The sequence below is a fragment of the Solanum verrucosum genome, unplaced genomic scaffold, assembly GCF_900185275.1.
Source record: "Solanum verrucosum unplaced genomic scaffold, falcon-dt-bn FXZP01000103.1, whole genome shotgun sequence".
Lineage (NCBI taxonomy): Eukaryota > Viridiplantae > Streptophyta > Magnoliopsida > Solanales > Solanaceae > Solanum > Solanum verrucosum.
Genome location: NW_026020048.1, coordinates 4532070 through 4555642, shown reverse-complemented (window position 1 = coordinate 4555642; position 23573 = coordinate 4532070). Strand labels below are relative to the sequence as shown.

At 32.1% G+C, this 23573-nt stretch overlaps 1 protein-coding gene and 1 pseudogene across 3 annotated transcripts in view; both read left to right on the top strand.

Moving 5' to 3' along the window:
• The window catches only part of LOC125821974 (zinc finger CCCH domain-containing protein 1-like), a 325811-nt gene that overhangs the window by 242443 nt on the left and 59795 nt on the right, over positions 1–23573 (top strand). The window contains exon 1 of one of the 3 annotated variants that reach the window (XM_049501336.1): positions 23381–23384. The exons of the other annotated variants lie outside the window; for them this stretch is intronic. The gene's annotated coding sequence lies outside the window, so the exon portion shown is untranslated. Of the gene's footprint in view, positions 1–23380; positions 23385–23573 lie in introns of those variants that run through there. 3 annotated transcript variants of the gene reach the window in all.
• On the top strand, positions 300–6786 carry LOC125821897 (uncharacterized; annotated as a pseudogene).

The following is a 23573-nucleotide window of genomic DNA, read 5'->3' as shown; positions in this document are numbered from 1 at the left end:
AGAATGAAAAAATGAAAAAAAGGGAAATAGGGATGGCTTTTAAATTTGAATTAAATTAAGATAATTATTAATTAGCATGAATTAAGGAATTTCAAACTAATTAAGAATATTCAGTTTCCTTAATTCACTCCAATTTGTTAAAATTAATTTAAAAATCAGATTTTATCCATTTTTCTTTTATGTTTCTCTCTCTTCGTTTTTCTTCCAGAAATTGAGACTGTCGACAATTTGGTTTATTTTTTTGTTGAAAAAACGTGTTTTTTTTGTGATGGACAACTACGTATCAATATTAATTAAACATGGCGGAAGATGGATTGCTTCAGGTTAGTATTTTTAATTGTTTACTGTTTTTATTTGGATTTCAATGAAATAGAAAAAAAATGAAACTGTAAAGTGTAACTATATTGAATGTGATATTTTTTTTTATAAACAATACGTTTTGTTCATAATACTTATTATTTGTTGTGAAATTGTAATATTAGTGATTTTTTTGGTAAGTTTCTGTTTTTTGGTAGTGGTTTAGTGTAATTATAATTAATTTGGTACGAAAGTGTATTCAGTAATGTGAAAAAAAGGTTATTTAGATTATTGAAGAATTATATGACAGTTGTTTTAAGTTAATATGAAAGTGTGTTAACTAGTTAGTAAAAAAAGTTATTTTGAAGTTTGAATAATTGTATTAAAAATATTTTAAGTTGGTATGAGAAATGTATAAATTTTGGTATAAATGATGATTGGATGTATGAATTTTGTATTAAGTAGGTATGAAATCTGTTTTATTCTTTTAAATGAAATATGTTTGTAGTTTACTGTATGAATGATTCTTGTATGGAAAAATAATGACAAGTGTGTATAATTTTTTATTTATTTATTATGTAAGACTAATTTTAGTTTTTTTAATGAAACAGGGAAATATGTTGATTTTCAGATGGAGGGATTATATATGAGTATTCTAGTCTTTATAGTGGTCTAGTAAGTGTGATAACATCGCAGCTAATGATAGATGCTAATATTCACAATATAGAGATAAAATATATAGTTAGTGATAGATGTCCCCCTGTTAGTATCCACAATGATGTAGGTGTGCGGGTTTTTTTAGATCAAAAGAAATCTAATGTAGATTTCTTTACGAAATATTCAATGTGCATAACTTTGAAAAATATAGCAATAGATAATCAGGATTCTGTAGTTGTTGTGGATAGGAGACATTCTGATGTTAGTAGAACACTAACTTTGATTTATACTCCAGCAACTCCATCCGCTTGATAGGAGTGAATTTAGATGGAGTTGTCGATGAGAATACTGATGAAGGAAATGGAGTAATCAGTGACCTTTCTAATTTATTTATAGCTGAAAATCATATTTACAATGATAAAGAAACACTTATGGAGGTTATGCGACATTATGGAGTTGTGGAAAAATTTAGATTTCTTGTGACTCGTTCTAGTTCATCTTGGTAAGGATTTTATTTATTGTTTGAATGTGTATTTATTTTGTAGTGTATTTAGTATATCAGTTTTTGATGGATTTTTTTTTGTTTTTTAAACAGTTATTACCTGAAGTGTCCTACTGATAATTGTTCCTGGATGATGAACTCATCATGTTTGAATCAATCGAAGCTATTTAAAATTAGAAAGTACTGTGCGGAACACACTTGTTCCGTTAGAGATAGAGTGTATGCAAGGCGTCAGGGAATAACTGACGTTGTAGCTGTTTTAATAATGGATAAATTTATTGATCCATCGACTGTATACACTCCAAAAGATATAGCTGAAGACGTTTTGAAAGTGCATGATGTTGCGCTAACATACATGCAGGCCTGGAGAGCTAAAGAAAAGGCGATAAAATTGGTGCGTGGAGATCTAGCCGAATCATATGCCAAACTTCCAGGGTTTTTTTAGAACTAAATTTTGTATTTTATATTACTGACTGAATCGGTGTGAATTTTAAAATGCAACAATCTGGCATGCAGTATGTTTACATACTGAATTCCCAATATCCATTTTGTTTCCTTTCTGTATCCAATTAATATCTATTATGTATATAATTTGAATATAATTGGTATTCATGTTTTATCCAGCTAGTATATTTGTTGTGTTGTAATGTTCAGCTATATAATTATAAAATTAATTGTAAAAACTGAAAAAATTTCAGGTTATCTATACATATTGGAGCAGACATATCCTGGTTCGATTTTAAAATTAGAAAAGACGGAATGTGATAAATTCTTATATGCATTTGTTGCATTAAAAGCATGTATTAGAGGTTGGGAGTATTGTAGGTCAATTGTAGTTGTTGATGGGGCAGCTTTCAGAGGCGCATATGGTGGTACAATGTTGACTGCAAGCACTATGGATCCAAGAGGTATTTTTTTAATCTTTTACATTTATAATCAACAATAAATTTGTATGATATTTTGTTTTAATTAATGCATCAGGTCACATACTTCCACTTGCTTATGCCATAGTGGATTATGAGAATGATGCATCATAGACCTGGTTCTTTGAACAGTTTAGGGAAGCATATGGAGAAAGGGAAAACATGTGTTTTATGTCAGATAGAAACGAGAGCATATGGAAAGGGACTGCCAGAGTATATCCTGGATTGGAACATTTTGCTTGCATATAGCACTTATGGTGTAATGTTTTGAAGAACTTTCATAGGAATACTGAAGATTTGAAAAAGCTATTTTTTACAATGGCAGAGGGTTATACAATACAACAATTTGAGGCGATTATGCAAAGAATAGACCAGATAGACCCAAGAATAAAAGATTATTTATATGATATCGGGTCTAGCAAGTGGTCAAGGGCGTATTCAAAATGTAAGCGAATATGGACCATGACTTCAAACGTAGCCGAATCTTTGAATAATGTTAACAGGATAGCAAGGAGGTTGCCAGTGATTTCACTTTTTGAATTTATGAGAGTAGATGGATTCATAAGCACAATGAGGAGGCTGCAAAAACTAGATCAGAGCTTACCAAAAAATATGATCTTGTGCTCCAGAAAAGTATTGCTTTGTCTAGCAGTATGAGGGTATGATTTTCCCTTTATTCTTTATTATTTAAATGTATTCATGTATTAAATTAGTATGAGTATTGAATTAATTTTGTATAAATTGCCAATTAGAATAAACAGTACCTTTTTTTTGTGACTTGTTTTTTTGTAACAGTATTTTAATGATCAATATTTTTGTGTGTTAGGTAATACCATCAATAGTTGATATGCATATTGTTGTTGATGGCCCAAAGCGGTACATAGTAAATTTAAACACTAAGATGTGTAGTTACGGAAGATTTCAAAATGATGAGATACCGTGCGGGCATGGAATAACAGTTCTTAGATACAGAAGACTGCATGAAACAGATTATTGCTCTCTTTTTTATAGCCTGAAGAATTTTCAAGATACATATGTCATACCTGTTGAACCTCTTCCATGCGAGAGTTCATGGGATATACCAAGTTATGTTTCAGAGCCTAAATTGATATCGCCTGGTCCAAAGAGAGCAGCAGGAATACCACAACTTGAACGCTGGAAAAGGTTTGCTGATGTAAAATTCAAAAGGTCTAAAGTTACTTGTAGTAGATGTCGTCAAGTTGGCCACAACAGGACGACATGTTCAAATTATCCTGTGCAAAAAAATTGATTATTTGTTTTGTCTTTTAGACTCATTTTTTGTTTTGATATAAAACATAATTGGTTTGAAATGCATTATAACTAAGTGTTTAATATACTGTTCATATTTTATACGCGATGCATTCTTTAATCATTCAAATATCATACTGTTGGAAATAAAATTTATTTCAATTTAATATATAAGATAGTGTTAATATTAGTGATAATTATACAAGGTAATTATGGAATGCATTTGGTATCCTGAGTAATTAATGTAGTTTATCATGAATATTAATTTAGTTTCCAACTTGTGTCCTACTATAAATGAAATTAAAACAATTTTTATATCAATCTTATTCAACTGTCATTCAAATACTAACTTCAGTTTATATCAAATCTTTGTACGAATTCAGACATACAATATTCATACATACAAAACATTAAAGTCAGATGCATACATGTATTAATCAGATTTCATACACATTCCATCCAAAAATATGTTTAGAATATAAAACTGGCATTCCGGAAAATGGTATATTCAATGCGTAATATATACCCCAAATAGTGAATCCAACTGTTATGAAGTCTGTATATAACTGGCATCCCGATAAATGGTAATTCTTTCATAGATGATATTGTCACGCCCCAAACTCAAAGGGCGCAACTGACTCCTAAAGCCAAAACTCAGGCCCGAGCCGACCCTGCTGAACCATTTGCTATTAGCGCATGGCAGTCACATGCAATTAAGAAAACAAACAAGTATATCTCGGCTTAAAACTAAGCCCTCGGCCGGCAAGGCCCCTGTCAACAGATCTACAAAAGAACCAGCTACTCCCAAGAGTTCATGTAAAGAAATATCCAATTAGCACAGAAGTCCTGATTGGGCCGTCGAGGCCACCATGATATCTATACCAAAACTAAAAATAGGTAAATATCAGTACAATACATCAAACAGCTCACAAGTTTCAGTAAACCAACAACATAGGCCAGCATGGCCATAACGTAGCTATAAACCCCACACACTAGTCTGCAAGCCTCTAAGAGTAGTAAAAATTGGTGGGACAGGGCCCCAACCTACCCATGAGAATATATACAACAAAATGTAACAAACCTCCCAACTCTGGCAGCTCCGGAGGAAAGGGGCTGACCAATCGGATAAAAGTCAAGTCTGCTGATATGGAGGTCTACTCGGTCATCTGTCAGGACCTGCATGCATGAATGCAGCGCCCCCAAGGCAATGGGACGTCAGTACAAAATAATGTACAGAGTATGAAAGGCAATAGACTATGATGAGGTATCCTGATATACTGGAATAATCTGATATATAAATTAAGGATAAGATAATTGTATTGACCTGCTTCTAAATCTAAATTTATCAAAAATAATAAAAACAACAACCTAACCAAGCCCCCATAAGCTCAGTAGGTACAAACAGCACACAAGACCACCTATTCAGGCCCCCATAAGCCCGAAAGGTGCCAATCAACTTGTATACCCCTATCGGTAGTCCCCTAGCCCCGCAGGCAGTCACATAGCCCTCTTAGGCAACAACATAGCCCTCTTAGGCAACAACATGGCCCTGTAGGAAGCACATAACCTTCTTAGGCGTCAATATATATCCCTGTAGGCAACTCATAGCCCTTCTAGGCATCAATATAACCCCGTAGGCAACTCATAGCCCTTCTAGGCATCAATATAGCCCCGTAGGCAACTCATAGCCCTTTTAGGCATCCATATAGCCCTGTAGGCAGAACATAACCCTGCTAGGCATAGATCACATTCCTGCAGCTAACAACAATAGCCCAAAGGCAACAATAACAATCCAACAACTAAAAGTGAGCAATTTAGTTATAGACAATCTATACAAATAGCCTCTAAGTCGTGTCCAACATACGAATGTTACTACTGAATAAGAATCTCGATAAGAGAGGATTATACGCACTCGAGCAGCCAACAATCAACAATAATAACTATAAGTATAACAACGATAACAGCTCAATTACATTGCTCTTGAGCTTTAAGGAAACATGCCATAGAAAGAGAATAGTCTTAACATACCTTTTTCGCTAAATTCACGTGGCCAAAAGACTTTAACTCATAACTCCCTCGATACTACAACAAGGTAGGACCATAATCAACACATAAAATAAAAGATACCATGACAATACAATAAAAGATATGTATTTCCATCGCAAATTGCTATTTGCTGCTTATAAAAGCTAGAGTCGATGAAAGAAGGGTCTTACCTCGATCTTAGGTTCGTAATTCACCTTAAAACCTTCAAATATATTCAAACCCCTGCTGTCCCATCTCTAAAATGTGATATGCTACGCAATCGATAAAACAAATTATACCACGATGATGAGCCCAACGCGTAGAACAACTTTCGTCAAGGACTTATGTCGAGAAAATCTATATTTCACTTGATCCTAAAAATGGGTTTTTATGTTTTCTCTGTATATTTAGCTTAAAATGAAGAAAAAACTCGAAGAAGAAGATATATACACTTTCCACCGACCTAGGGCCCCACCTCACGCGCTTGCTTGCGCAGTCCCACGAAAATGTGAATATCTCTCTATTCTGAAGTCGTATGAATGAACGGTTTGATGCGTTGGAAACTAGACTCGTAGACCTTCGATTCAATAGTTTGTGGGCCCCATAACTCTTTATAGATTGGGAGAAAACCTCCAAGACATTTGACCCAAATTTCAGAGAAATCTTTAAGAAGGAAATTACGATAACTTCCGCCAACTTTTATTTTGCAACTTACCTAACTTGAGATGCAACACTTGAACACTTAAAATAGGACATACCACATCATTCTTAATTTATTACTCACCCTCCTTGTCTTTCCACGAATATACAAGTTAATTTAGACGTTTTGAAAAGTCGGGGTGTTACAGATATCTGACTGGAATTAAACATATGATATTATATATTATCAAATACTTTAACACAAAAAATTGTCCAAAAGTTAAATAAAATAAAATGTTGTTCTAAAAAAGTAGAAGGTGCAATAGACTATATCTAATTTCTTGTCTATTGTCTTGGTGTAGGATAGTTGGTGGTATCCGAAACATGTTCTTTTGCTATGCGTGGTCCACCAAATTTGCTAGCAACCGTACCAGTAACTTCACTCTCACTATAACGACCCTAAAAATGAACTAGTGAAACTAGAGCCTCACATGTGAGTTTGGAGTTGAGAACTTGATGAAATGATGAGAAATGACCGTGACGTCCGGAAAACTAGTCATTTGAACTAGTGAGTTGTAAGGGTCAACTTTAAATGGTCATATCTTTTAGCTCAAAATGAATTAGGTGGACCTTTACCTATCCAATTAAAGGTCTTTGAGTCCTCTTTCCAACGCCACCGAGTTTGCCCAATTCCGACCTTGGAGTAAAAAATTATGCCTGAAATATTGAAGCACTGTCAGGCTGAAGAAAAGGGCAAACTAAGACGGGAAGGGGCAGAATTTTTTTAAGTTAAGACTTTATGGGTCCTTAGTACTTTTCCAAAATTTACCCTATGCTATTTTATTCTTTTCCTAGCAACTATAAGACCTTTTTATGACTTAATTCCTTTCATTTAAGTCACTCCTCTTACAATTAAAAAGAAACCCATCTCCTTTCATATATTTCTTTCAAGTTAAAGGAAGAAGAAGGTTGAAGACCTAGGGTTTCAATTGGAGGCTTCTTTCATCGATTTTCGTGGGCTTTCTCAATATTAAGGTATGGGGACTTTTTATCTTTGATCCCTTTTCAATCAAAGAGCTAATTCAAAGTATTTTCAAAGTTCTTCAAAAATCCTAAAGTCCTAATTTCGATTCTAGCATGGGTTCTTGCATAAAAAGGTTTTTAAATGATGATTTACATTGTTATTAATGATTATTAATGGTGCTTAGAAAGATATCCCCATGAACCCACGTTTTCTCAAATTCTCTAAATTTCACCATAAAGTGGGTGTATTGATTTTGAGTAGATGATTATAAAAATTGTGTTTAGTATGATATGGGTTGTTCATAAATGGTATTATATATGTGAATTGTTAAGAATCTTTATTGAATTGAAGGATGTGGGATGTTGGCCTTGAATGGGCAAAAATTGTGAATTTATCTTCATGTTGATTATGGGCTTATGCTTAGCTTAAATGGTATAGTTGAATACCATGATTACCTATGCTTTCTATTGTGAATTGTTTGATCATGAGAATGGTAAATGTGGCTTGGAAAGGATAGTAAGTTGACCTACTTTATGAATAATGTTGAATTAGTAAGGAATTAAGTAATGTTGGTTATGGCTTTGGGGAATGGTAAAATGGCTTAATCTCTTAGTATTGGTATAATTGTTATTGATTGGTTTGATCCACCTTTGGTGGAGGTGGTTATTTGTTGTATTATTGTGAATTGAGGCCATGAATGGCATTATATAAATGTTATTATATTGTTGTATTATTATACACATATGAGGCTATATGTAAAGTCCTATATGAGGCTATATGTAAAGTCCTATATGAGGCTATATGCAAAGTCCTATATGAAGCTATATGTAAAGTTTTATGTGAAGCTATATGTGAAGGTATGATGTGAATGAGTTTTATGTGAAGGTATGATGTGAATGAGTTTTATGTGAAGGGATGATGTGAATGAGTTTTATGTGAAGGTATGATGTGAATGAGTTTTATGTAAAGGTATGATGTAAATGAGTTTTATGTGAAGGTATGATGTGAATGAGTTTTATGTGAAGCTATATGTGAAGGTATGATGTGAATGAGTTTTATGTGAAGCTATATGTGAAGGTATGATGTAAATGAGTTTTATGTGGAGCTATATGTGAAGGTATGGTGTGAATGAGTTTTATGTGGAGCTATATGTGAAGGTATGGTGTGAATGAGTTTTATGTGATCTTGTGATGATCCTATGTAAAGTGGATAGCATTGTGAGTTAAAGTATGACTTCTCAGGATGTATATATGAAATGATGTTGGATTATGAAGTATCCTTAGATGATAATGATGTGACTTGGTTGATAGACTAAAGTGTCTCTCCTTGTTACTTAAAGTCTTGAATACATGAATGTGTGAAGTGGGCTAGAACTAAGAAATGGTGCCCTTTCTATAAATGCTAAAAGAGGAATTCTAGGCCAAGACTTGAATTGGCAAAACTAAGAAATGGTGCCCTTTCATAAGTCTAGCTTTCCTAAGTAAATGTAAAACCATGAAATCGGTAGACCTAATGGTGGTAGCCCTTCTCATGTGTGAAATGATGAACCTTGGACCGGTAGGCTTAAGGCACCCTTAATGAAAAATCGGTAGGCCTAAGGCACCCTTCCAGGGGGATTTAATGAGCTATCCTTAATGAACCTTGATCGGTAGATCCTTGTGGTGCCCTTCTTGGTAGATGTGCTATGGGTTGGTAGACCTAATGATGGTGCCCTCTCTAGCACATACATGTGAATGAAATTACTTTATGGGAACTAAGGCTAAGCACCGAGTGGATATAGTTAAGATGGTAGCTCTCCCGTGTATGAGGCAAGAGTACAATGAACATCTTTGGATATCCCCTAAACCATGTGCCTACATGGGATGTGTCCTAGTTCTACCCTTGGCAAGTAGAACACCTTTCACGGTGTAGGGTTTATGACACCGGATTCCATGTCTAGCTCGCATGGTCTATGTCGGTTAATGCCTATTCCCATCATATGGGATGTGCACTCTAGTTATTGGATAGGTTCTACAACGTGTAGATAGTAGTATGGGATGCTATCTACACATGGCACGAGTAGGCTTTGAAGATACTAAAGTGAGTTCCCTAAGTCTAACAACTATTATGTGAAAGTCCCTTTATGTGCTTGAATGTCTCCAAAATGGTTTCTTAAAGAATGTTGGTCTATTGATGTTATGTTGTAAAGGAAATGTCCTTATCTAAGTTAATCTTGGGGAACACTTAATTGTGCTTGAAGAGGTTGTATGGGCAGTCACTTCTTGTCTCACTCAAGTGTGTCTTAAGATTATATTAGGTAGAGGTCCTACGGTAATGAAATGACATGTGTTCTTCTAAAGTTAAGCATGGGTTGTATATGGACATATGTTGAGTATATGTATGATTGGCTATGGTCTTATATGTTAATGTTGACTTGTATTATGTCTCTTATACTTGTAAATGAAAGGTTTTATCAAATGATATGAAAGCATTTACTTCCTTGAAAATGTCCTTTTTGGCATGTTTTTGCATGGTCTCCATACTTAGTACTTAATTATGCTAACCCCTTTCTTTTCCTTTTTGGACTAAAGTGTAGGGATTTGGAGATGATGACATGTCATGGCTATTTGATAGGTTTCTAAGTGTTGAAGATGAAGACTTGGTGAGTCCTCATATATTCGAGGACAATACCCCATATGTTCTTTTATGTCTTTTTAGTATTGTTTAAGTTGTGTATGGGATTGGTCCTGAATTTTGTACTCTAAAGTATTAGATGGTTTTGAGACATCATGTATAAAGTCTTCCGCTTGCTATTGTTTCTTTTTTATGAAATGTTTTCTTGGTAAAGAAAGTTTTTAATTCCTTATGGTTTTAGTGTCTATGCGATGAATGAATTGCTAAGAGGCTTGTATTAGACCTCTTCGAGGTCGAGTACGCCGGTTACGACTAGGGGGTGATCCCGGGTCGTGACACTCACTGATCGCACCATCTTCATTCTTTGTTTTTCCATAATGCCAAATGATTGTGGCATACCTTTGACGATGGTACTTTGCATCGATATCAATAGAACGCATATCAAAAACATCATTACTGATGTATTCAACAAATAGACATGTGTACAAACCACAATCACTGAAAAAATGAAAAAAATAAGAAAGAAAAAAAAATTGAAGAAATAAATTAATTTAACTCTTTTCTAATGAAATCAGTAAAGTATAGAAATACGTACTTTGAAATATCTTCTTGTTGAGGGGCATGCATCATATGCTTGATATCAAGTGGGTCGGATTAAGACTTGTGTACATATTTAGGGAGTTTATTTGCATACAAATCAAGCCTTTTACCATAAAATCCAGTGCTCGTCAAAAATAGTGGTATCATTGTTGCAAGTTTACCAACTGCTTCATTTACTTTCTTGGTGTGAACAAATCCTCCATTTATCGAGTCGTATACATGTAGACATCTAAGCTTGATTCTGAATACAACCAAAGACTAATGACATTTCTCACTAATATTGACAGGAATAATGACATTGTCAACATTGTCCCAAGGAATGTTGGCAAGTAGTTTGAAGCCTCTAATGCACTGTCCAACATCATGGTCGGGAGAAATGGATCTCATGTCGCAATTTGACTCTCTCCATTGTTTCTCAATGTTATCAACCCACGCCATAAACCAACAGTCAACCGTACTGTATGATAGTGGTATGGGAGAGTACTTTGCCTTCTTTCGCAGATAATACATAATGGTATTAACATGCTGTTAACATTTAAAAATCCATTAAAAAATGTTTCAAATATATACAGAATGCATATAAATTTCATTCTACCATCATGTTTAGTGCATTGTTCATGAAAGTTTATTTTTATTCCAAATTAAATCAAAAATCATATCAAATGCATACATGAACACTGTATACCAAGTTTATTTAGAAATCATTCAATATGCATACAACATGGATATATATATTTTAAACAGAAACTACAAATATAGGTACAAAAATCTGGTATACGAGTTTTAGATTGACTATTTAAAAGGTTGATATATAAGACTTACCCCGTCTTCCTAAGGCCTGCCAGGTTTAACCATTATGTTGAAAAAATCCTTTTTTGCAACTTTGACAACACCAAAGTCCATTTGAGGTTCAAAACTATCTTTGAGCTTTGAATAAGCAGATTTCCTGTGAACAGTAAGAATATATTAAAAACAATGTATACAAATTGATTGGATAATATTGAAAGAAAAAAAATGCTTTATTTTTTATTTACACATATACCTGCCACGCCTAGATGAGACATCTTTGAAAACTCATTTGTTAAACTCATCGATCAACTCAGTTGCAACCTCAAACCCATTGTGACTTTCAAACGAATGTTTAATACGAAATAAAATAAGAACTCTTCTTGAACTGCTTTCGCCTTCTGACAACCGAATATACAGAGATGTGTCATACTTGCCGGGGTTCCTATTTCTTGGTTGCACATCTGGGGTTGTATTAGCATTGAGAATTGGATCAAGTGCAACAATATGTGTCATAGTAAAATCCGGATAATCATCCAATGTTGGTGGTTTTGAATTTGATTATCAATGTATGTCAGCATTAAAAACAACACCAATTGTTTGGTCAGTTGACTTCTGAGCTTCATCTATATATTAAAAAAAAATGTTAAAAAAACTTTGAAAGTGAATATACATATCATAATAAGATTGAAATCCATACCATCCGTGTTTGAAGCATGAACGTATTCCCTCATTGAAACTGAAGGCTGATCCATTGGAGCTTTTTCAGATTCTTCAACATGTTGACGGACATCATCCTATTGCATGACGTAATATAAAATTCAATCATAAAATAATGCAAAAAACTGTCGCATATAAAATTTATATAAGATTAATACAAAAGTTTAAACAACCAACAATAACATTTCACTAATGTTGCCTTCATATATTTAATATTGTATCAATACCAAAATTTAACCAACATAAAAAATTGAACAATAACAGTTAAAACATTATTAATAAAAAAATTATAACACCACTGACAAAACTGGAAAATCATACCAATTTAATTCAAATATTAAACAGACAAAAAATGAAAATATTAAACAGGCAGAAACTGTATAAACATTTTGGTCATACCAATTTAATACCAATATTAAACAGACAGAAATTGGAAAATCATGCATAAAATTTGGTCATACCAAAATAATACTAACTTAAGTCTAAATTCGCACATCTCATATTTACTTACACATACACACTTCGTATCATGATACACCAACTGTTTCAGTTTTTTAACTTGTAAAACCATTTAATACTATTGGTGTGTTGCTTGTGATGGTTGACCTCTTGACGACCTAATCTCCTCAATTATCAACTCTGTCGAATTGTCGACATATGCTTTCATGTCGGTCATGTGCTTGTCAACCTTATCAATAGATGTAGACATATATGTTAAACATTAAAATATTACAGAAACATAATTAATAAAAATTAATTGAAAAGGGATTGAAAAATAACATTATCTTTCAGTTCTTTCAACTCCATCGGAACCTGTCATTAAACATTGAAAAGGTGGATAAAATCTTTGTAATATGGTAAAAAAAATATATTAAATCATAATTTTTAATTATATACCTCCGCAATTTTCTTTTTCAACTCTACATACTTTTCGTCAAAGTCAACATCGTGCCTTTCTGATGTTGCTTGATCTTCTGTCTCATGTTGACTAGAAGATTGATGCAAATTGATCTGATCCATGGCATTTAACTCTTCGTCAATAAGCACTATGTTTCTGAATTTATGCTATGATAACAAAATAAGATGTGAGAACTAAAATTTATATAAAAAAATGTAATAACTTATAATTAGTAAATGACAATAACTAAACGATAACCTGGTTGCCATGTGTTCTGAAAATCGTATTCTTTAAGTCATCGAAGAAAATACTCTCATTCGATGTCTTCCAGTTGAGAATACGCGGTGTGACATTTGAAACACGGATAGCAACTGAGTTGTCAAAATGATGACAACACTCATAAAACCAAACTTGCAATGCTATATGGAATTGACTGAATTTGAATGACGTAGGATTCTTTTCCAGCCTACGGCTACAAGCTTTGAGAGTTAATCTAAAACATTCATTGCCCCATGGGAAGTTGACATATTGACCGGACTCAACCAAATCAAAATACAATTTAGGAATTGTTGTTTTTGAGGCCTCCGAACCAGTCAAAAATGAAGTAATGAAGTATAGAATGCCAATTTTTAAGCGGTCTTCAGTCCCAAAAAAGTTAGCATGTTTAAACTTATGGAAGAAGTCTAACTTAGGAACTTTTGTCATATCCCCAAAATATTTTAAGATAATTCTATTGGGAATATACGGATCTAAAAAAAAATCAGTAAGAAGTCCACATTTAAGACCAGTTATCGCAGCAAATTCCTTGATTCCAAAATGTAATTCTGTACCGTTTATTTTCACAACAAACATGTCGTCTCTGACATTTTCAGATTCAAGAATCATCAAATGTCGCAATAGTTGACATTGAATCTTTATGTGGTGTATGTCATAAAATACACCAAAAGGTGTTTGTTCGATAAATTGTTGAAACCTCTCTTGCCCAAGGAAATCCAATAGATCAACAAAAACATTCATGTTTGTACATGAAGACCGGTGTGTGTATATCTTCCTTGCCTTTAAAATAAAATTGTTTATACTAAATTAAAACACACTTCATACAAATGTTATTCAAGTTTCATTCCATCAGTAACTATAGTTTTAAAATGTTTATACTTAAATTATATCATATAATCAAAAATAAATCAAAATCATATAAACATTGATAAAAAATAATATAAAATTATGTGGATACAAATATTATTCATGTTTCATACACATGCATATACATAAATTTTAGTACTGCCTTATGCAATATTTATAAAAAAATTCACATCAAATTTATTCAAACATCATACCAGCTTCATTTGCACGGTTGCATTCATCAATCTATTTTCATAAATTTATCGAAATACGCTAACATTAATTTAACAATTTTAATACATTAATGGATAAATTGAATAATAAACCTTCTTAATAGTAAAAATCCCAATTTCATATTAATATTATTCTAAATTTATACAAAACAGAGTAATTAAATAATTCATACCATATACAAAATTAATAGACCATCCCACCAATGTTAACACACAATTCCCATACCAATATTGTATCAAAGTACATACAAAATCCAACAATCAAACATTAATCTCATATCCATACACATTTTATTCATATTTCGAACTATTTTCACACATACAAATGTTTCGAAAAAAACAATAAGCATAATGTGATATAAAAAATCACTATTTTGGCTAATGTGTAAATAAATTAAATAAAGTACTTACCCTAACAATTTTTTTGTGTTTTTTGGATGTTGGTTCTTCTGACTCCTTCTTTTTTGTTGTACTTCTTGTTGATGGTTTTGAAGATTGAGCAACTTCTACATTTGTTGTTTTTTTTCTTTTTTTCTTTTTTGTTTCACTAACAAAATCAGAATCAGATTCGGAAGGGGTTTCACCAATTTTCCCCTTCCTCTTCTTCCCCTTTTGATTTGTCGAAATCGGCCTTTTCTTTGCTTCATTTTTTTTCTCTTTTTTATTTTTCAACCGAGATGAACCACACGCCGCCGGAATTTCAGCCTTTTAGGCAACATGATCTTCATGAATATAAGTTCCTTCAACAGATCTTGCACTCTTTCGAGGAGTTTCAGTGTGTTTCCTAGACATGCTGATGATGAGAAACGTAACGAGAGTGACGATTGTGGTTGTGAGAAGGATTGGATGGACGGTTGTGAATGTGATGGTGGAGTGGTGAGGAAGATGGGAGTGAAAATTGTGAATATGGGGGTAGTGGGGTGGTGGCGTGTAAACTGATAGGCTTGGGTGGGCGGGAATTGTGATTGGTGTATGAGGTAATTGGAGTGTAACGGTAAAAAAGGAAGTCTAATCAATGTAAATCCCTAAATTCGTGTAATTGATAATTTCAATTTTAAAAAAGGAACTGAAATTATATTAGCTAGCTATTAATAATTAATAATATAAAAATATAAAGAGATTAATCATTTTTAAATAAATCTTTAATTGATTTTTAAATAAAGTTAAATTTAAGTAATATGTTATAACCCGTAAATAAATTGTTATAAGTAAGAATTTTTTAAGAATATGTTTAAAACTTGTAATATTGTCCCTTAAATGTGTATATGGTGTGATTTTTCCCTCTGTTTTAGGTTATGGCCTATGTTTGGAAAAATATTTAAAGTCTAGCCATCCTGTAACAGCTTTTGACATATGTGACCAAATTTCAAATATTGTTATCTGAAATTATAGAATTATTGGTAAGGAAAAAAATGGAGGAGATATATAAATTAGGAGACACATATGATTAAACTTCAGGCTTATATAATTGAACTTTAGTCGAACCTCGCCGTTGATGATAATTTTATTTTTGAGTGTATTTATATTTCAGACATTACTAGTAAAATATGCAACAAAGATTTCTTCATCTAAGCCCATTTGTTCCACTAAATCAGTATTGATCTTTTAGTCAAATAAAAGTTTTGATTTAAAGAATTTATTGCATTTGCTTTTACTCTGAGATTAAAAAAAATCTAGCAATTCTGGAGTTTTTATTACCCAACGATGTAATCTGAAATTTGGCTTTTCAAACTTTTTATTTTGATGTCCTACTAACACCATTGCGACAGAAAGGGTTAGATGTGCAAATAATATCTCATTAATGGCAATATGTTTAGGAACCGTTTGGTCCCAAGTTTTATTTGGGAATATTTGGAAAAAAATTGGCCGTTTTCATTTGGCCACATGGCAAATTTTTTTGCCAAAAATCTCAAGTTCCCAAATACTAGAAAAAAATAGTTTCTAGGAACTTGGAAAATATTTGAAAACTTTAAAAAATTCAAAAATTATCCCAAACTTTTACATTTTATAAAAAATATCCATCATTTATTACTTTCTATAGAAATAGTTTGTTATTACCTCCTCCGGAAAAAATTGAGTTCTAATTTGAATGATAAAATTGAGAAAAAAGAACATTTTCTTAGTCATCTGATCTAGAAATCTAGAAATGAAAGCTTGTCGGAAAGAGATTGTTCGTAGAATGTGGGAAGATTATATAAAGGAATAGTTTGTTACTACCTCATCCGGAGGTTGTTATAATTATAATTGAATCAATGACAAATTTGAATATGCATTAATGTATTGCTCTTACCTATCTTGTTATTTTATTGTTGTTGATTGTTATCAATTATGTTATAAGGTTATTTTTTAACGGAACATATTCATTATAAATAAATAATACAAACTTATCTATATTTTTAATAGTTTTTAGAACTTATGAGTATAAATCATATTTTTTGAAATAGTTAAATATTTTTGGGGAAACTTGGGGCCAAATATAGGGTGTTAACTTGGGAAAAACTTGGCCCAAGTACTACTTGACAAAAAAAATTGGAAACTTGATACCGAACGCTAGCTTAGAGGGGTGGGGGATTATAGTTACTTGTCAAACTGAATTAAAATGTTTTGTACTTCTAAAATCTATTAGAGCTCTCTATTAAAGATAAATAAATGGAGAAAGAACAAGATATTTGAGATTGTACGTGAAGAAATTCTACCCATTTTCTTAATTAATAAAAGCACTAAAAATCTGCTTTGTCCTCTTCTTTTACAGAGACAACTTACAAGAGTCTCTGTGGATATATTCTGTGCTAGCAGTTGCATAGAATTAATGCATAGGAGGAAGACTATACATATACAGTAAGATATAGGTAGACAACAAAATTATGTTATCGAGGACTCTCATTCAATAAATATGATTCTTTTATCTTTAATTAAAGTTATTGGATTCGGATTTTAAATATGGAAAACTTGTTACTCCCCCTTATATCTTTAACCAAATTATTGGATTCCAACTTGGAGTATAATTTTATTTTTTTTACCCTCCTGCGATTACTTTGCTATTTCTCTTGTTTGAAGCAAGAATTTAATTATTTTTTCAATGAATATAAACTAATCGAGACTTCAATACATTTGTATAGTTATTGGATTCCAACTTTGGGTATAATTTTTTTTTTTTGGGAAAATTACGCGTATAAACAAACATATACTAGTTAATTACTTAACATAACTATAGTTTGTCTTAATTACAATTCACGATCTACTTTTAGTTGTAATTACGCAGCTCATCTTTTTAGTTTTGTATAATTCGAACGTTTGTATAATTCGGAATTTGTATAATATAATTTGTATAACTTCTGTATAATATAATTTGTATGACTGTTTACACTTCTAATGTTTGTAATTGTATAAATTCGTTATTTTGAGTTTATACAAAAATAATGGAATTATACAAATGTACCCGTGAATTATACAAACCTTCGAATTGTATAATTAATCTGTGAATTATACAAACGAAGCAACTTAAATTGTAGCTACAACCCATAAATATGCAAACTATAGTTATGGAGCATTAAATTTATTATAGTGGCTATTTGAGAAAGTTCCTCTTGAAGTTTTTACCCTGGTGCGATTACTTTGCTATTTCTCTTGTTTGAAGCAAGAATTTAATTATATTTTCAATGAATAAAAACTAATCGAGACTCCAATACAAGTGGTCGTCATCATAAATCATAAATAAGAAAGACACGTGTTCAAATGGGTAAAACTGACAACTACTGAAAATAGATGGGCTTTAAAAATGATCCTGTAAAAAAAGCAGCGGTAAAATGGCAGAAGAGAGAAGAGTAACGAAGTAGTCAATGCAAATCCACAATATAATAAATAAAACTAGCAGATGCAACCGTTTCATTTGGGAGTAAAATGTTTGCCTTCTGTTTAATTAATTGTCTCTAACCACCCTCCTCTCATGCATGCATGTTTCTAGCACTAGAACTGTTCCACTACAAAACTTAACCCCGCTCAAGTGGAGGGTTAAGTATTTTAGTGGTTTAAAGCTAAAAATAAATTGAAGGCCTTAAATTTTAATTATGCGTATCTTGAACATATGTCTAGTCTCAATTTTATCCATACCGTATAACGGATAGTTTAGTTGTCATGACATGCTTTATTTTTGGTTTGTACAGCCATGCCCTCAAAAGTTTTGATGAATATTGAAGCACAGCCCAAGTTTTTATACATCATTTATAAATCTTGGTCAAGAAATGCATTCTCTCTTTAATATTATAGTTTCCTTTTTGAGAGTCAAAGGACATGTATTTTGACTAACATTTTAAGATATATTGTTTGTCATATTGATAGGAAAAGAATTGCAATTATAGTAATTTCCGTATAATTTTCGAATATCTAAAATTCTATTTTATAATATCGAACAAATGTAATCTCATTTAGCTTTAAAAAATAATCAAATTAACTCTCAAAAAACACAACATTACAACTTAAAAGGAACAAAGGAGTATATAATTTGTTTGAATGATTCACAAACAATGGATCTACTCTCCCGGTCTTCAAATTAAATGTGTTACGAGTTACACCTGATTTCAAAAACTAAGGTTTCAAAACCATTTTTGCAACTTTGACAATTTTGTAAAGGTTTTTGGAAAAAAAATGAGTATTTAGAAGTCGCCACTTAATTCTTTAGGAAAAATTAAGAAAACCATTTAAAAGGAAATTTTTTGAAAGAAAATATTCTAAATAAAACCAGAGTCGGGTAAGAGTTCGAATAATTCTCTATGGAAGGACTTAGGCATCTTAGAGAATCCGCTAACACGCGGTTGACCGACAGATTTAAAAGTTGGCTAATTTTAAAAGGAAACTTAAGATTACTTGTAAAAAAATCTTTACGAAAATAAATAAAGATTTAACTAACATGATAAGTAATGGAAGGTTTAAGATGTTAAAGCGTCGAAAATATTTTTAACTTGATAATTTATCCGAGTTACAGATTTTGAACTAAATGGTTAATTCAATCTCATTAACGTGGATTCCAAGCAAATTACTACTAACTATGAAAGAATACGGATAATTCTCAAGTTAGTCTAAGAGCTTTAAATTTGCCTTAAATGAAAGGGGTTTTGAAGATTTAAATACTTAAAAATGAGTGACAAAATAGAAGTTTAAAATAAGTAACAAAATAGGAATCTTCCCCAAGGATTCATCTAAGTTAACAAAAAGGAGAAAATGTTAGCATTTCCAAAATATAACAAGAACACGAAACAATATGACAAAATAAATAACGAGAAATTAGGCCCTCGGCCTATCATGCTCCTTGCTGCTGCCGTGGAAATTGGACTTGTTAAAGTCCAAGAATTCTTAATTTAGCCCCTTTGGGGACTGCTGCAACTGCTTCGATTAAATTGGATTCTTTTAAGTCCAAATTTTGCCAATTTTCAGCCTTTGGGGGTGTTGTAACTCTGCTATTTGAGCTGCTGCCAGTGGTTTGGGTTTTAACCCATTAATAGCTTCTCTTTCACGTCTCGGATGAGGTAGACTCAAAAGAGAGGAGTATGCAAAAAGGGGGGAGTCCATTGGACTCAAATGAATGTCACATGCGAAGAAAGGAAAGGAAGTAACGTTAGAACTAACATAAAATAATAATAATAATAATAATAATAATAATAATACAATAAAATAAAAAATCAAGCTAAGCTGCTAACTTAGCATTACAGAAAACAAAACTTAGGATCTATCAACATCTAACTACCATCTTAAGAGTAGGCCTTCTACTAATAACCAAAATAAGGAACATGCACGATCAACAACTAAAAAAAAAGATTAAACACTTAGTGCGAGATTGTTTTTTTTTTAAAAATAAGCTAAAACAAACGAAGGAGTCATAATTCAATTATATTCAGCTTAGCTACTGCTGTACAGAAAAAGCATTGGGCAAACAATAACAAAACACTACTTTGGAGCCAAAAAATACACTCCTAATGTAAACCAAACTCAAAAGTTCCAACTAAAACTTATACAATCAGCGGTTCTATGAGAAATCTAGAACTAAACATGTACAAAGGGACCCGAGGAATTCAAATAAGAGAGGAAAAACAGAGAAATTGATTCAATTCAATTTAAAATAGCTATCAAAGCCAAACAAAGCAATGGAAACAATAAGCAATTGATCAATCAAAAATAGAAGACAACGCATGCTAAACTTACAATAAATCATGCTCCATGTCTCAAAGTTCCTTGAACAAGTGCAGATATTTGGTTCAAAAATGGGACATTCATAAACAAGAGAGGATATTCAAGCTTTGAAGAGATTTCATGTAGGCTTAACAGACTTCGAAACATCTTAAGACATTGGGCACGCTAAGCGGATGCCATTTATACGAGCGACGAAAAAGACAAGAAATAATTAGGAGCATAGTGAGCTTCCAACATCAAATTTTACTCTTAAATCTCTACACTTGAGGAAATAAATCTTGATCAATTGAATTAAGTAAAGGAGCAGAGAATTGAACAGGGATTGGAAACAAGAAGAAAAAGCACGACCAACAATTTAACTCGAATGAAGAAACTGCACCAAACTATATGAAACAGAAAAAATATACAAAACTAAGACTAACAGGGGAATAAATCTACCAATTAATCTCAACACATATCTTATCCTCCATCAAATAGAGTTCAACAACAGGTCATATTTGATTAAAAGGCAAAGAACTTGAAACGGAAACGAAAGACTTCGGCATTAAGGAAAAGAAAATAACCGGGACATATAAATGCACAAGACCTTTTACATCAAAACCACGGAGAAATTAACAGCTAAACCCAAAATTTTGAACAAACAAATTAATTACCCCTAACAAGACGCTAAAAAATGAAATCGAATAGCCGGAGACTTGAACACTTTATTAACCAGATTCGACTCAAAGGAGCAGAAAACTAACAGAAGGTAAGATTTTATTGAGCAATAAAAGAGGAGGCATAATAACAATTTCCAATCATGATTTTGCAAAGGGGAACAAACTTTGACCACATAAACTAATCTAACCTAACCAAAAAAAAGGAAAATGCATAAAGCTAGAAGATTAAACATATCTACAAAGCACATTCGGAAACTAATTGAAAGCTAACAAAATAAAAGAGAGAAAGAAGACTACCTAGTTCTGGGCAGCGAACTGGACGGGCGAGTTTGACGGAGACGATTCCACCCAACTCGAACAACCTCAAAATTTTAAACTATTGAGTTGAGAATTCCCGAACCTTTTGGGGGTGCTCTCAAGTCTCAAAAAACGCTCCCGCTGAACAGTGAGAGGAAGGCCTATTTATAAGGCCTAAAATCTCACAAAATTTGAAAAGATTTTCGATGTGGGACTGCTGCAAATTGAAACTCGTCTGAGAAACGATGTGGGAGAAGCTGAAATTTCCAATTTCCATTAGAACCTTCAAATAGTACCAAGGCTCGTGCCTTGCACACAAGGATGTACGAATTTGAGGGAGAGAAGAGTAAGTTGGGTCTGCGAATTTGGAAATTTGGGGCTCGGCTTGCCTCGTTCTTTGTTTGTTGTTGCCCTCGTATGCGTGTATGAGGTGAGTTGTTGGAGATGTGGGTGTTGTGACTTGTGAGAGTAAAGAAAAGAGTGATGGGTCTGGGTTGAAGGAATAAGGGTAATGGGCTGCTGGAGGAGGCTGATAATGGGCCACAGAATTGGGTAGATTCTGGCCCAAAGGTTCAAGAAGAAAGTGGCTAGATTCACAATTAAGAAATAGCCAAATGAATTAACAATTTAGCCAAACAAAATTAAGAAGCTAACCAAATTGAGTTACTTAACAAATTCGGCTAAAGCCTAAATAAGATGAATCAATATTAATTAATTAACGAGTTTCTTAATCTTAATGAAATAAAATAATTAACTTAATTGTAAATTAATGATTCAAAATTATAATCATAACTTAAACTAAACTAATTTAATAAACTACTTACTCAATTTAAAAATCTTTTTGAGATGATTTGAAATGTTTATAAAATATACTAATTATATACAAAACTATATAAAACATATATATTACTTAAAAATCATAAAATGGTAAATTTTAATCAAAAGTAACTTGAAAAATATTGAACTTTATAAAAACTAATTATTTCAAATCATTTGGAATTTAAGAAGCTCGGTGATTAATCTATATCGTGGAGGGCCAAAATTGGGTGTCAACATTACGCACAGTGACATTTGCCAATCCTGTTCCTGTTAGGAATCAATTTGATAAAAAATATACAGCCGCATGGCGTGGGTGGCATCGAAACTTGGCTGAAGAAGTTCCATGTTACCTTCTGTATTAACTAATTACTTGTCCACATTTCCTTTTTTAGTTGTCCCTAATTACTTGTCCATTTTGACAAATTAAGAAAGGATAATTTTTTTACCTATTAAACCCTCAATTAATTACTTTGAAAAATGTAGAACTTCTTGAAAATCTTAAGTTTTTAATTCATCCACTTCATAATTAAAAGAGGTAAATGATAAATTCATTATGTCAATTTTATTTTTTTTAATAGGTGTATCAATTTAAAAGTAGACAAATAATTAGCGCCAAAGGAGTAATTAATAGCATAGTCGAACATTATCCCAATGATAAGCCAAACGGTCTTCGTTTCATGCCCCGGTTGCTTCGTTAAATGTGTTTGATTAATACATATCCACATAAGTTATTTCATCCGTTTTTATTTAGTTTTCACAATTTTAGATTTCGTGTTTCTTAAGAAATTAGGTAAGTTTTTTATTATAATATTATTTAGTGATTTCTTAAAGTCAAGTTTTCAATTAATGAGCATTAATTAATTTATTTTGATTAATTAATTTAACCAACGAACAAGGGTTAATTACTTAATTTTTTTATGTTGGTCAAATTTATTGTTTCAAGGTTAATAACTCTCGATGGTAAAATCGAAAGAATAATATCATTTATTATTGATTTTGTGAAATGACAAATATTAAGGCACATATATTTTTAGTAAATATGACATGTAAATAGGAACATAGTATTTTTTTCATAGTAAATAATTTCCAAAGAGAGTGTGGTTGCTGAGTGAAATACTTTAAAATGAAGAAAAAGCATTTTAATTAAAAAAATCATGTATAAATTGATAATAATGTATGATTGTGGTGGGATGAAATTAAATGATGTCAAATTATAAGCGAATATAGGAATATCATCTTTTGCTTAAAATTAAGGTTGTCAAATACACGATTAAATTGAATTTGAGAGAATTAAATAAGTTAAAAGG